Consider the following 12,650-nt stretch of genomic DNA (forward strand, 5'->3'; position numbering starts at 1 on the left):
TGGCAAGAGTTGGTTGACTTCCAGATATATTTTAGAGATACAACCAATAGCCTTTGTTGTTGATGTTTAAGATGTAGAGAGTGAGGGGAAGAATCAAGGATGACTCAAAAGCTCTTTAGCTTGAGCAACTGGAAAGACAGATTTTATTAAGACACAGAAAGGATGGGCTGATGGAGGTAGAAAGCTGGTGATTAGGAGATCAGTCCATTTTGAACATGATGAGTTTAGAAAGTCTATCAGACATCAAGAGGAAATGTCAAGGATATCATTGGAAATGTTAGGAGTTTGGGGAAGAGGTTGGGCTGAGGATTTAACTTTGGAAGTCATCACCTTCCAGGTAGGATAACCTAGTGACTGCAGCTAGGGAAAAGTAGGACTTGGCTGTGAAAGGTGTAGAGCTCTATAAGATTCAAAGGAAGCAGCAAGGAACACAGAGAAGGAGTCATCAATGAATATTAGTTCCTTACAACTTATGGCAACACTGAGAGAGTTGAAACCCAAGTAGCTATACAAATTTAGTTGGTGTTTCCCAAGGCCTCCTATATGTTCTTTCCTAACAATCAATGTGTAGCATAGTCTTCACCCATGGCCTTCTAAGATAAGACACTGGACTCTGAAGGCAGTGTGAGCTACCTGTAAAGGGTGATCCACCAAAGCAGTCTGCTGATTTTTTTTTACCCACTACCATCCTGTGTGACTGGCTTCTCCCTAGGGAGGAGAAGAGTCATTCCTACAAGCTCATCACAGCTGGCAGCAGGCTCAGCAGACTGGTCTGAAACTACATCTCTGTTTGTGAATGTTTTTGCTTTATCAAAAGGAACATGCAATTATCTTAAAAATATAATTTTCCATCTTTAATATAAGCTGGAACAGTCAAACCTCCTTAAACCCACAGTGCTTTTACAAGGACGGTTTATTCATTACCTTTTTAAGCTTTTAAAAGTCTCTGACTCATCTGAGCAAGTGGGGAGAAAAGACAAAACATCAGTATCTTGCTGGAAAAATATTGTGGTTATTGGCATTGAAACAAAAATAATGCTATGATAAAGGCATTGTGTTCCCCAAATCAAGCATACACCTCATCTTTTTCTTAAGAAATCTTCCTGCACTGGGGACTTCATGAGCCATGAATGTTTACAACCTTCACGATGTGGCCTTGGACAAGTTCATCTCTCCGAACATTAGTTCCTTTCTGGGTAAAATGGAGATAATAGCACCTATACAATAATATATGTGTGGGAAGCAACCAACACAATGCCTTGTACTCAATAACTCCCTTTCCACTGGCCTTAAGACAAACATGACCACACATAGCTGGAACAACCATTCCATACCTGAAAGCACTGTTGCTGCTGTTTGTCCTACCCCATGCTGACCTCAGAGTCCCTCTTCAGCAACATAGCACATACTTGGGATCATTTTGGCCAAAGAGGGACACTTTTCTATTTATTTGTAGGGAATATTAGAACACAGCCTCATCAAAACACCTGTGAACAAAATATGAAGTGGCTTTTTAAAAAATTACAAAGTGATGTGCAAAGCAGGTATCACTGATCTACTTCATCCATGACACTTGCCTTAACTGGAGCCCTTTTTTAAGAGATAGGTTAGGGATGTCTGTTTCCCACACTATTTGAGTTTTTCTGAACTAAATCTTTAGTTATTATTTTTGTAACCTAGTTGAAATATTTGGGTTAAAAACATCTTGCTATGAATACATGCTTATACCATATTATACATTTATTCAAACCCTCAGGATATACAACCAAGAGTTAACCACAATATAAACTAGGGGTTTGGGGTGGTGATAATGTGCCAGTGTTCATCAGTTGTAACAAATGGCCCACTCTGGTGGAGGATGTTGATAATGGGGAAGGCTGGGCATGTTGAAAGCATATGGGAAACCTCAGTAGCTTCCTCTGAATTCTGTTGTGAACCTAAAACTGCTCTAAAAAAAAATAAAATCTATTTTAAAAATTGAGAGGCAAAACTAAATTTTATTTAATAAACACATTTTTTAAAAAGTCATCTTGAAGAAGCATGTACCCATCTTTGTGGTCAATAGGGAGGCTCAGTGATAACCAGGGAAACAGTTGTCAAATACAGAGTCAAGTTTACTTAAGCGGGCTTCCCCGAGAAAGGGGAAGACCTGGTTTGGAAATTTGTAGTAAACTGTAGCAGAATTGAAGGGGTGGGTTGGGGGGCTTGTCTGAACTACAAGTTGTAGACAAAGTTAAAATCTAATTGTTTCTGCTGTACTGCTTTCAGTGAATGTTTATATGGTGTGGAATTAGCCAAGTCTATGTCATTAGCACAATATTTCTCATAAGCTTCACAACCTTGTATCTCCAGCTGGATAACTCACAGGGAAAACTCAAACTAAAATGTCTAAAATCACTGTATTCATCTTCTGCCTGAAAACCTACTTCTCATTCCATTTTCTATACATTTTTTTGTGAGACCACCATCTATCTAGTTACTCAAGCTAGAAATCCATTTCCAATCTCTCTCACTCTCATTCCCAAAATCCAATGAGAAATCTTATAAATTCATATTTCAAATATGCCATGGATCCACCACACCTCTCCATCATTGAGTTAAAGCATCACAGAATTCTGGAAGCTGCCCTTATCTGAACCCAGGCTAGCCCCAGTGATTAAATCCAGGATACACAGGTGTCTTACAAGGAGAGCTCAGGAGATGCATCACCCTTCTAGTCACATATGTTTTTCCCTGCCAGTAATCTGTCTTTAACCCTGTAATAAAACACTGGGATTTTTTTTTCTTGGCATTTTATATTCTTCTAATCCTCCCAGTTTCTCTTTTGGCATGTAACCAACTCTTAGGAATTATGAATTCAGGTCTTTGCTAGGCTAATGCTACCAGAGTCTGTTATCAATGATGAAGGGGGGTCCGCTGTGAGTCATAATGATGCTGCATCCTCATGACTATCAAAGTTGCAATGCAGAGGTTCCCAAGGTCAAGGTCAGAGTTGGCCTTGGGCCCTGTGTACCCTTGGAGGACACCATCACAGAATAGATAAGCATTCAAACTATGGCAAATGCTGGGAAAAGTTATTAGGAATTTCCTAATTCTATGAAGAATCTAGGAGTCCAAATCCTATTAGGGAAGTAAGAACATAAGAAATTTGGTGAAAAACAGAGGTTGGGAAAGAGGAAGGACAGAGCACAGGCACCTCTCCATCTCAATCAACAGAAAGAAATCAGGAAAGAATTGTCACTACTCATAAAGTTAAGTCATCATCTCATGGTACTGTACCTCTAGCTAGGCAGTAGGGACAGATAGAAGTGCAAATAAGAAAGTATGGCTGTTTATATACCACATATTCCTAATCCAATCATCTGTCGATGGACATTTGGGTTGTTTCCACGTCTTAGCTATTGTGAATAGTGCTGCAATAAACATGCAGGTACATGTGTCTTTTTCAAGGAAAGTTTAGTCCAGATATATGCCCAAGAGTTGGATTGCTGGGCCATATGGTAATTCTATATATAGTTTTTTCTGAGGTACCTCCATACTGTTCTCCATAGTGGCTGTACCAGCTTACATTCCCACCAACAGTGCAGGAGGGTTCCCTCTTCTCCACACCCTCTCCAGCATTTGTTATTTGTGGACTTATTAATGATGGCCATTCTGACTGGTGTGAGGTGATATCTCATGGTAGTTTTGATTTGCATTTCTCTACTAACCAGGGATGTTGAGCATTGTTTCATGTGCTTGTTGGCCATCTGTATATCTTCATTGGAGAAATGAAATGTCTTTTGCCCATTTTTCCATTGGGTTGTTGGCTTTTTTGCTGTTGAGTGGTATAAGTCATTTGTATATTTTAGAGATTAAGCCCTTGTCAGTTGCATCATTTGAAACTATCTTCTCCCATTCTGTAAGTTGTCTTTTTGTTTTCTTTTTGGTTTCCTTTGCTGTGCAAAAGCTTGTCCATTTGATTAGGTCCTATTGGTTTACTTTTGCTTTTATTTCTGTTGCTTTGGGAGACCTACCTGAGAAAATATTCCTAAGGTTGACGTCAGAGAATGTTTTGCCTGTGTTCCCTTCAAGGAGTTTGATGGTGTCTTGTCTTATATTTTGGTCTTTCAGCCATTTTGAGGTTATTTTGGTGCATGATATGAGGGTGTGTTCTAGTTTCATTGCTGTGCATGCGGCTGTCCAGGTTTCCCCAGCAATTCTTGCTGAAAAGACTGTCTTTTTCCCATTTTATGTTCTTGCCTCCTTTGCCAAAGATTAATTGACCATAGGTGTCTGGGATTATTTCTGGGTTTTCTATTCTGTTCCACAGGTCTGTATGTCTGTTTTGGTACCAGTACCACATTATCTTGATGACTGTGGCTTTGTAATAGTGCCTGAAGTCTGGGAGAGTGATGCCTCCCACTTGGTTTTTGTTCCTCAGAATTGCCTTGGCAATTTCTGGGTCTTTTGTGGTTCCATATAAATTTTTGGATTGTTTGTTTTGGTTCTGTGAAAAATGTCATGGGTAATTTGATAGGGATTGCAATGAATCTGTAGATTGCTTTGGGTAGTATGGCCATTTTTACCATATTAATTTTTCCAACCCAGGAGCATGGAATATCTTTCCATTTCTTTACATCTCCTTTAATTTCCTTGCATGTTCACTGCAGCACTATTCACAATAGCCAAGACATGGAAACAACTGAAATGTCCATTGACAGATGATTGGATCAGGAAGATGTTGTATATACACACAATGGAATACTACTCAGCCATTAAAACGAACAAAATAATGCCATTTATAGCAACGTGGATAGAACTAGAGACTCTCATACTGAGTGGAGTAAGTCAGAAAGAGAAAGACAAATACCATATGATATCACTTATATCTGGAATTTAATACAGGACAAATTAACTTTTCCACAGAAAATAAAATCATGGACTTGGAGAAGAGACTTGTGGTTGCCAAGGGGAAGGGGGAGGGAGTGGGGTGAATGGGGAGCTTGGGGCTAATAGATGCAGACTATTGCCTTTGGAATGGATTAGCAATGAGATCCTGCTGTGTAGCACTGGGAACTACTTCTAGTCACTTATGATGGAGCATAATAATGTGAGAAAAAAGAATGTGTACATGTATGTTTTACTGGGTCTCCATGCTGTGTTGTAGAGAATTGACAGAGCACTGTAAATCAGCTATAATGGGAAAAAATAAAAATAATTATATAAAAAAATAAAGTATGGCTGTTGTTTCAGCAAGTCTACAGTATAGAGAGGGATGAAAACAAGGAAAGAAGCACTTACAAAGCAGTGTCATAGAACTGTAGTGAGTGTGACGGGGATAGTCTCTTATTAGCCACATGAAGAAATTTAGACTTTGTCATGCTCTGTGTCTCAGAAATATCACTCGTCAGTGGGGAGAAGAAATAACATTAGGAGAATACTGAAATAAGAGTTATTTATTGAGGGGCTTATTGCAATAATTTAGATAAGAAATTATAGTTATTTATATAAGGAAAATAATAATGATATATAAACAAGTAGTTATGTTAAAAAAATATTTAGGAGTTAGAATCAGTAAGACTTGATAATTACATGTGAAGGTAGAAGACAAAGAGAAATGAAGGATGACTCCAGGGGACTATCAGCAATTTCTTGGGTGGGATCACATTCACTCTAATAGGAAATTAGAAGAAGCAGGTTTAGGGGATGGAAACAGAGAAGAATAATAAGCTGAGTTCTTGATGTGTTAAATTCCACATTTCTGCAATATATTCAAGTGGAAGTATGCAACACACAATTAACCATGGCAGTTAGAAAGGAGATCTGGATAGGAGGTAAAGCTTAGACAGTCAAGAGCATATAATAGTGAATGGGCATAGATGGCATCTACCACAGGAAAGTGGGACCTGAGACTCTGAAACCCTAGAACAGAACACAGATACTGGTCCTTGCAGAGGAGACTAGGAGATGCTCACCAAGGATCTGTGAAGGGGGAGCACTGCTATGGTCTGGCGAGCAGGCTCTTTGGTGAAGGAAGGAGTTTACAAGAATGTGTTGCAGTTATAATGGAACCTATACATGCTGGTGTGTGCAAATGTTCAAAACACATTACATGAAAAGAGTACACTGATCATGTCCGACATAATCTCCTTGTATTTTTTTTCATATTGAATCCAAAATGGGTATTTCTGGAAGGACATACATGTGCCTGTCAAAAAAAAGTCCTTAAGTAAGACTGGAAAGTCACAGAGAAGAGAAGGGGATTGTATATGACTCCCTACTGTACCTCCAGCATCATTGGAATATTTTATCTTGAGTGTTTATTATATTGCATGTATTTTAAGTTAATTTAAAAAGATGAAAGTGGGGGGTTCCCACTGTGACTCAGCAGTACTGAACGTGACCAGTATCCATGAGGACTTGAGTTCGATCCCTGGCCTCACTAGTTGGTTAAGGATCCTGCATTGGTGTGAGCTATGGTGTAGGTCACAGACGCGGCTAGGATCTGATGTGGCTGTGGCTGTAGTGTACGCTGGCAGCAACAGCTCCTCTAGCCTGGGAACTTCCATATGCTGCAGGTGTGGCCCTCGAAAGACAAAAAAATAAAAATAAAAATATTAAAGTGATTAACAGTATCAGTGGTACAGAGAAATAAAGTACAATCAAAATGAAAACTATTCATTAGCTTCGCAACAAGGAGATCATTAGCGAGTTGATGGAAATCTTTTCAGTAGAATAATGGGTCTGCATTTGTGCATGGTGGTTTTAAATAGGAGAAAATCAGTGTAGATAACTCATTCTGAAAGATGGGTTATAAAGAGAAAGGAAGAAATAGAACAACTACAGGAAGGGAGATGGAGTTCAGGAAGGGGATTTTTTTTTTCCTTTTGATATACAGAACTTCGAATACTTTAACATCTTGACAGAATTCACCTTATTATTCAGGGAGCTTCTACAAAAACCAGAAGGAGGCAGGGAATTGAGGCATCTCAGAGGCCCAGGAAGGGATGATACTTGATGTATAGGAATCAACCCTGGACAGGAGGAGAGATATCCTCTCAATGGAAAAGGAAAAAAAAAATGTGAGAAAGAAAGAATAAAGGGCATTGCAGATAAGTCTTAGGGTTGCAGGTTGCTAGCAGTCACATTCACCAGTACCTGAGCTTTTGAAATTTCCCTCAATACAATAAGAATATAATCAATTTCCTTTCTGCAGACCTGTTGCCGAGTAATTTAGAGTTTGAATACTGCCGTGATAAAAACATTATCTCTTTAAATCTTTTATCCTGCAAAGCAAGAGTATGTGCTAATAAGAGATCTTATGTACAATTAGTGCTTTAGAAGGGTTATTTATCATTTATATCTGGATAAGCTGTATGAATTATAAGTTGACTAAGTGTTCTTTATTTACACCCAAGAAGTCATGCAATATGGAAGCATTCATTTATTTTGTGAGTAATGCTGTGAGTTTCTTGTGGGCAAGGTTTATGTCTCCTTTGTCTTTATGTCCTTGTATTCCACCAGGGACCAGCAAAAAGTCACTGCTCAATTAATGTTTAATGAATAAATAAATGTAATTCTGAGGGAAAAAAAAAAAGGTTGGTGCTTTGTACTGACCTCTATCACCAACAAAACATTTAAATGTATATATGTCTATCTACAAATTACCAAATAGATTTTATTCTTTACAGCCTAAAAAAAAAGTACTTTTTGTAACAATTATAAGGGTGCTCTCAGGAATGGAAAAGGAAGAAAGGGTTATAAAAGTTCTTAACAATTCAGGCTCACCTGTGTATATCTATTCCATATTGTTCACTCTGGCATTGGTCATGCCTTCAAAATGATAGCACAAGTTAATGCATTTTCCCACTTCAATGGAAGGTTACACTCTTTACACCAGCCTGCCGGGCACAATTATAAGAGAGAAACCACAGGGCGTCACGGTTGCTAGCAAGCGTCCTACAGAACATCCAAGGATTTTCACTAATACATGCACTCACTCAAACTTGCCCAGTGCAAATTCAAGCAGACCTTTCACTTAGAAATTACATATCCCAATGGCAGACTTTTGAAGGACCAGACTGTTCCACGGGTTTTCAGATAGTGGGAATTTGCATTATTTTTTTTCTCCTCCTTGGCTACAATGAGAATTCATAATCTGAAGGCAATTTACCACACTATATAAAAGGAGTTAAATGTTGAGCCAATAGATTGGAACTATGTCCTCATAACACCACTTGCTCACCCCACTGGCACACGTAACGGCAGTCTATAACAAGGGCCCAGAGTATAAAACACATCATATCTCCTAGACTGCATCCCCAGGTGGGTCAGCTCTGACAGGGTTAAGGAGGAATAACCAGAAAGCCATTAGCAATCTCACTCTCTGTACTCAATAGGAAGAAGACCTTGCAGAAGTACTCGATTTATTCTTTAAAGTGAATTGAAAAGCTGGCCTTCTACACAGAGCACTCTGTGTATAAATGTGTAGAGAGGCCTCATCACAGCCACACACTAAGAGGAGTGCTGTTTGGTTGGGGCCTCCCTTCTGAAATACCTTGTTTCTCTCTGCTCTCATTCTCACTGCATAAGCTAGTACTTTGACAAGCTAAATTTTAGCAGGTTTCTTTCTTCTGTTGGGCTCAACAGATTTAAAAGGCTTAAAAAAAAAAGAAGAAGAAAAAGAGAAGGAGGGAGCAGGGCAATGATGCAAAATTAAAGGACAAACAGAACAAGATGGAGGTCTCCATGTGACATCTTTCTTAGTAGTTTCAGATGAAATTACACAAATTCACAAGAAGAAAAAGAGAAGGAGGGAGCAGGGCAATGATGCAAAATTAAAGGACAAACAGAACAAGATGGAGGTCTCCATGTGACATCTTTCTTAGTAGTTTCAGATGAAATTACACAAATTCACCAAGGATTCCAGAGTATATTCACATCATAAACATTAATCACTTTATAAAAGCAAACAAGCAACTAGCTGATATTCTATCCCAACCTTTAAGCCTCAACTTCTTTAGCTGCTAAATGGGAATAATGCACAGATCACAGGGAAGTCATGAGGGATAAGGAGATTACATAGCAATGTGTTTAGCACAATCCCTGGTACCATGAAAGCATTCAATCTATTATGACCATAATTGTGATTAAGGAGAGTAAGAATCTTACCTTTGGACAACAAGAAAAACTGACTAATTATCCCTGTTTCATTGTTTCTTTCTGAGATTATATTTTGTTCTTCTGTTGGGAATAGATTCGTCTATTTCCTCACTGTTTGATGCTTGACCCTCTGTGTTGGTTTCTGTGCCTTACATGAAACCATCTGCTCCCCTAGTCTTGAAGGAGTGGCCTTGTATAGGAAGCGAACCTTATTGTTCAGCCTTGCCCTTGCTCTAGGCTGTCTTGCAAATCTTTGTGACTGTTCAAGCAGTCTATTTCATTTTTCAATCACTCCCAGTGGCTGAGGCTGTGCCAAGACCTGCTATTGTCACAAGGGGTTGGGGGGGTATCTCAGGCAGCACCTGGATTCAGGCTGATTAGAATCCAGACCCTCAGGAAGCAATTTTTAAAATAGGCAAATTATACAGTCCTATGGGAACACATGTCTAAGTCCTTTTGGCCAGGAGATGTGGAGGTGTCCCCAGGGTAAAAGTCACAAAAATCAGGACTTCTGACAAATGCGTAAGCTCCTTACTAGGGCAATACCAGCAAGCTGGAGTGATGCTGGAGGAGGGCACAAAGGTGGCATCTCCCTGCCTCCCCAAAGACCCCTTGAAGTATCGAACTGTACCCACTCAGAAGCCCACTCTCAGGCCAAAGCTCCAGATCAAGCAGAGCCCTCTTTCTCCAAAAGACTGCAGGCATCTTGGTCTGCCATCTATGCAGTACCCTGGGGTTGGCAGCGTGCTGAGGACTACCCCTCCAAGATGGGGACACCCTGGTTCACAGGAATGCAAGTCCCCCACTTCCAGAGCTAGACTTTCAAAGGGCATCCCCTGGGCAGCAGCTGCAGAAACCAGGGCACCTGACCTGCACAAAGTCTCCCCCATGGGAGGCAATGTGCTATGGGGCGTGGCAGTGGGAGAATGTGAAGATGGCACCACCAAGTGTGTAAAAAAAAAAAAAAGGAAAAAAAGCCAGAAGTTAAAAAATTTAAAAAATGGAGTCTACTGGCTTTAGCAAGGCAGAGAGCATGCATCTAAAAAAAAGGTGCCCATCCAGTGCTTTAAGATCAGCAGATGAAGCTCTTTTACAGAAAGTCTTCCGCGCTTTTCAAATAGATGCTTCTGTGCATGCCCTTGCCCTTTGCCAGTGAGTCTGCGTGCTGAGCACCACCCTTCCCAATTAATTCCAGCCCTTTGGGTCTGGGGGATACAACCCCTGTTGGTTTTCAAAGCCAGGTGATTGGGGCTTGTCTCTCAGGTGCAGGTCTTAAAAGCTGGCATACCTGATGTGGAATCTGAATCCTTCACTCCTCAGGGAGAAGCTCCATGTTTTGAGTTTCCTCCCAAGCTGGGTTGCCACGCCAGGTGTGGGGTTTATGCCAAGATTATATCTCAGCCTTTCTATTTTTTTCTTCCTTGGGGATGTGAAACAGTTGTTGAGCTAGTTCTCAGATTTTTTCAGAGGAAACTGTTTCACATGTAGCTGTAGATCTGGTGTGTCCATGGGAGGAAGTGACTACACGATATTCTCTATGTCACCATCTTGAACCTCCTGTCAGATTATCTTGATCCACGAGGTACAAGGCACTCACCCCACCAAGCTTCACTTTAACCAAAGATAAAAGACCTTGGGCATTGATTCAGAAGAGTTACCAAAGGGATCTGGTTGTAATTAAACACGGCGAATGCAAAGGGTGGAAGCACAGCTGTAAAATGCAAGAGCACAGGCATCCTCAACCTCCTTCACAGGCTCCACCCCTATATCACAGGTGAGGCCACTCAATGTAGAAGACGTCAACCTGCAAGTGCCTCACTTATATCCCTTCAGCACTAACCAACCCAGTGGCTTTCACCTGCGTGTACCTGTGGCTCTTTGCTAGGCAGCTTCCTCCGGCACACTGAGCAGGAAAGGAGGGTGTATAAAGTGCCAGGGAGTTAATATCCCCTGGAGCCAACCTCTACCAATAATTGGTGGAAGCTGGCAGATCACTGGCTCCTCATTTCTACACTGTCTCCAGAGGGCCCCAGCAGATTGAGTCCTGGCTGCACCCAGAAATAACAAGCTCAATGATGTCCCCATTGGCTTCCTCCCCTTCCTTCTCTCACTTCCCCACCTTCCTAAACCACCTCCCATCTCTTTGTCTTCAGGGTCTCCTTCTGGAAACATCCAAATGAACACACCCCCAAAAAAGTCCCCCCTGCAGCTCATCGCAGAGTTACCATTCCATCACAGGCATTACAACTGCCATTTCCCTGTGTGGATTTCTAATTTAGGGACATCATATACAGCTTTCAAAACAATTTCTACCCTGTGGGAAACTATATCAGCCAACATTTCTTGAGAGCTCTCCTTGTACTGACCATCATAAGAATCAATTCTCACGTACTATCTCTAACCATCACAGTAAAGAGGGAATTGTTATCCCCATGTAACAGTTGTGGAAATCCTAGTTCAGGGAAGTTAAGTCACTTGCCAGCGTCCAACAGCAAGTGGAGAGAGAGCTGGGTTGGAACCCATGTCAGTTTAGCAACAGTGCCCCTGAAATTTAATTCTTTATGCTCTCCACAGTACTTGCTGAACAGCAGTTCTGGGGTCTTTATATTTACAGGGCATGATTGGGTCACTAAAATATTTGGACTTACTGAAATAGGTTATCCCTTTTTTCTTCTTTCCCATTAGGGACTTACATAATCTTACATATGGTAAAGTCTGCTTTACTATAATCCTCAGTCATTTTCCAACATACAGTTTAACAGCATGAGTGCTGCTTGTCCCCTCATATCATTCTCCACTTCCTCCCTTTGATAAGAGAGCCCTTTAGTTTTAACTGAACACTTGGCCACCAGCTAGAGACTTAATCTCTCAATCTGTCCTGCAGCTATGACCCAAAAGATGTAGCTGAAAGAATGTGAGTGGACATGCTGAGGATAATCTCCAGGACCTACCAGTCAGTGCCCTACCTCCACGTCTTCCTTCTTCCTTCACTGGGAAATGAATTCAGATGTGAGGGTCATGGAGTATCACCATGGACCAGGAGCACCACAGCAACACTCCTACAAGGTGGCATGACAGGCTAGAAGGAGCTGAGGTCCCTCTGATCACCAACAAGCACATAGTGTCATATGAGAGATAAATAAACGTTTATCTAGTTCAAGCCACTGTTATTTGTTCTGCTTTGAAGCAGCCAAACTCAAATCCTAACTAATACACAGAGAGAAAAGAGAACAAGAAACTGAGAAGAAAGTCAGCAGGAAAATGGTGTAGGACAGAGGTGGTGGCAGGGGAGGGGACCAGCAAGGAGACAAGGTTCAGAAAGGGCTGAGCAATATTTTATTTGTTTGCTTGTTTAAAAGTTTTTTGAAACATAAAGGAGGAAGAGAAAAATCAAAGCCAGAGAAGAAAGGAAGAGCAATGACATTCTCTTTCATCCTTCCTCTCGGGAGGCTGTGGGTGGCAGGAAAACAGAAGGGGAGAGGAATCCCCAGCTGTTATCAGGACCC

Source organism: Phacochoerus africanus, chromosome 1, assembly GCF_016906955.1.
Source record: "Phacochoerus africanus isolate WHEZ1 chromosome 1, ROS_Pafr_v1, whole genome shotgun sequence".
Classification (NCBI taxonomy): Eukaryota; Metazoa; Chordata; class Mammalia; order Artiodactyla; family Suidae; genus Phacochoerus; species Phacochoerus africanus.